Source organism: Grammomys surdaster, unplaced genomic scaffold (assembly GCF_004785775.1).
Source record: "Grammomys surdaster isolate TR1022 unplaced genomic scaffold, NIH_TR_1.0 236, whole genome shotgun sequence".
NCBI lineage: Eukaryota > Metazoa > Chordata > Mammalia > Rodentia > Muridae > Grammomys > Grammomys surdaster.
The window spans coordinates 2,335,772-2,339,414 of record NW_021604681.1 but is presented as its reverse complement, the minus strand read 5'-3'; the positions used below and the strand labels follow the sequence as shown (position 1 = coordinate 2,339,414).

The 3,643-nt window shown below is 42.7% G+C and overlaps 1 non-coding gene across 1 annotated transcript; it reads left to right on the top strand.

The window, feature by feature from the left end:
- The first annotated feature begins 900 nt into the window (after positions 1 to 900).
- Positions 901 to 1,032, top strand: LOC114626494. The gene has a single exon (XR_003712246.1). It is a non-coding gene; the product is annotated as a small nucleolar RNA SNORA17 (small nucleolar RNA).
- The last annotated feature ends 2,611 nt before the right edge of the window (positions 1,033 to 3,643 follow it).

Below are 3,643 nucleotides of genomic sequence, written 5' to 3'. Positions count from 1 at the left end.
GCATGCACACAGGTATGCACACATATATGCATACAAATCCTTTCTAGTTAATGTGTGAGCTTATCCTGTTCATAAAATCAGTCTAACAAGTACTAACAACTATGATAACTTTTCCTTGCCTGACACCCTCTAATATCAGATTGATTACTGAAATAAAACAGCATTTCATGCAGAATTGTGGACCCTAGACATACCTAATCTATCAGACGACTCCTGAACCTCAGGCTCATGGGTCATTGTGGAAGAGGGAGCAGAGCGATTGACCAAGGAGTTTGCTGTTAGAGTACATCTCCCAGAAATATCAGAAGCTATACTCATAAAGTCTCATCAACATGACTTCACAAACATGAGCCAAAAAAGGATGAACTCAGGAGACATGCCTAAGTTGACAGAGAAAAGCCCATATGACCTCAACCCTGCATAAAGATCTACAGGTACCTAAGGAATGCTGAACATGGGAGAAATATTCATTCCCAAGGAAGAGCACACTGATTGGTTATCCAATATCAATCAGTCAGCCCTGAAAACACATACACATATATATCATTTTACAGATTGATAAGGTTATATTTATTTATTTAGCAATACATACATACACAGCAACAATGGATGACATAAGAGGCCATGAATTTGAAAGAGTCTAAGGTGTTCATGGGAAGATTTGGAGGGAGGAAAGAGAGTGGGGGGGGAGAGAATGATGTAATTATTTTATAATCTCAAAAAATAGTTTCAACTTGGAAAATAGAGTTTATTATAAATAAGAGAGACTTGTACATATGTAAGTGTAATTTGGGAAATGCAGTTTTAGAAGTCCAAAAATTATGAACTAAATAAAGTTCATCTTTAAAATGCCATGAGTTGGCTGGAGCGATGTCTCAGCAGTTAAAATGCCATGAGTTGCCTGGCCCTAGAAGCATTGCAGGTGTGGTTGCTATGTCACATGTGTGTCAGTAGGTAGCAAAGAGGAGAAAGGCTATGTCTACTTTCAGTGTTCTGACCTCTGAACATGTAAATGATTACTAACCTAACATTCTATGGGAAAAAAAAACACCTAAGACTATTACCAATCTGGCACCCAGCAGACCTGAATGGGCTCCCAAGAGGGGAAAGTAAGCTGTAGACTACAAGAACCTTGCCTGGGACCATAGCCTCCTAGGGAAGTGAGCCTGTGACAGGAACCCTCTCAAGGTGACCTATTAATTCTTTCCTGTGCTGTAGCATGGATGATGGAGTGATACCCTCATACTGCCTTGCCCCTTACCACCTATGGTAGACAGGAGATCAGGCCCTGTGCTCATGAAAGCAGGAGAGTTGGCCCTGCCTCTTACCTGGTACAGCACTTGGGGGAAGAGGCCAGGTACTTTGTCTGGGCAGTACAGTAGAGCTGATCCTGGAGATAGGGAGTGGATAGGTTTGGGGTGCCAGTGATTTCTGCCACTTGTCTGTCATAGGGTGATGTGGGCAAGGGAGAGATACCCCCAACCTCTTGTCCCTTGCCACCTACCACAGGCAGGAGAGGTGGCCTCTAGATCATCAGAGCAGGAGAGCTGCTACTACACCTAACCTGGATAACAGGGTAGAGCTGGCCCTGGTTTGGTTCACTGGTTTCCCGGTGAATAGGCCCCGAGGATCTGAGAGGGGGAGAGCCTGTGGTCTGACCAGCTCAGATATTGCTCAGGCCCAGAGCCAGGGCTTTGAATTGGCCTGCCCCAACTTCTACCCCATCGATGAACTGCTGGAGTACATGAAAAGGCTAGTCCTAAGGACTGAAAACTACAGGATCTCCATGACACCGGGCAACAACAGGATATGCAAGAGGAGTCTCAGTGAGGTTTCAGGATTGATTGAGTAGCAGAAGCCAGAGGCTTTGCTCCAGATCACAGAGTCACTGCAATGAACATTTGCAAGCAAAGAAGTGTGGACAAAAGGATATACTGTGGGACACACTGTGACACACTATAGCTTCTACAATGAGATGTTTGTTTTTTTCTCTGTTGGTGGGGAGGTTGCAAGGGTGGGGTGTGGGTATGAGGGCGGGGTGTGGGGAGGAGGAGATGAGAGGGATTGGGGTACATGGTATGAAATTTACAAAGAACCAATAAAAAGTTTTTAAATTATCATATGCTTTGTAAACTCTGTGTCCTCTAATATTTCTGCTGGTCAAGTGCTGTAATTTCACAAATCTGATTCCAGAACCCCTACCAGGCTGGAATCTGTCCTATGACAACTGTCCTGGTAATTTTCTGTTTCTCTTTGCCTTCTACTACAGTTTTTTCTTAATCCTGCTGATAAAGTGGCTTTTAGTAATGATAAAGAATGTTTTTCCTGACAGGAAAAAAAGGATGCACAAAAAATCCAAGTCGGATGAGCTTAGCTTAAACCCCTCCTTTTTTAAATGGTGGAAAGCAGTGTGTTTGGGAGCCTTTTCCTCCTACTGGGTTGCCACATCCACCTGTGATATGAGGATTTGTGCCCAGTCTTTTTTTATCTCGTTAGGTTATATTCAGTGGATACGCCTGCGAGTATCCCTCTTTGTTTCTGTTTACTTTTTGAAGGAAAACAGAGGAGGAGTTGGTCTGGGGGAGAGAGGGCATAGAAGGAGGATCTGGAAGGAGTGGAAGGAGGGGAAATTGTGGTCAGGATGAATAAAGTAAAAAACAAAACCATATAGCTTCTCTATGAATGCTGGCAAGTTACCTCCTCCTGAGTACCATTTCAATGTAATCTTCTTGTTTAAATATTCCAGCCCAACTCTGACGTTGAGTTACTCCAGACATGATCTGTAATAATAGGTGTGAAAGTTGTGAGCCATTCTTACGATTTTAACGAAAAGTCTGTCCTGCTTTTCTGCCCCCCCTCCCCAGGTACAAAGAAGAGAAGCATGGGACCCTGTGATTAAGGCATCTGTCATGCTCCCTAGTTTGTACCTGTCGAACGACTAGGCTGTTTGAGCTGTTAACCCTATGAGTTGAGTTTGGCACCATCTCAGAGAGAAGTCAAAGAAGTGCCTGTCTGGGGAGAGATGTGTCTATTGCAAGCTGTTTGCACCATTTCATTGAGCTCATTTCCATTCCTTCTTTAGCAAATCATTGGTGTGACTTGCCCACACAAATAGAAAGAAGCAGCTTCAATTAAAACTATATAGGGATGTTCACTAAAAAAATTCATAACAGGCGTCCATCCAGGAACACCCTAGAAAACATATCCATCTTTATGCTTTGGTTCCTCGATTTTACTTGGACCTTAATCTAACCAAACCAGAAAGGCTGCTATCACAAAACTATGGGGAAACCTATAGAGATGAAGTTCATTTTATTCTGAGCTTCTTTTCATTCAGCACTCATAGAAATGTGATGCAGGCCTTGGCATCCAATATCTCATTTCTACCACTTTAGAGTTGAGACCATCCATGCAGAGCTCTAATTGCAAGGTATCTGTTCTTGAAGATTTTCTTCTTGACCGAGCTTTAGTGAAATCCCTTCTGCATTCTCCTTGGCTAAGTCCCTATCTTGCATATAGACTTTGAAATAGAGTTTTAGTGAAGAATTCTACAATGTTATCTCCCTACCTTTGACATTTGATCAATTTTCTTGTCCTTTATGGTTGCTATCTAAATTTTTCACCTGCATTCATCAAGGATCCT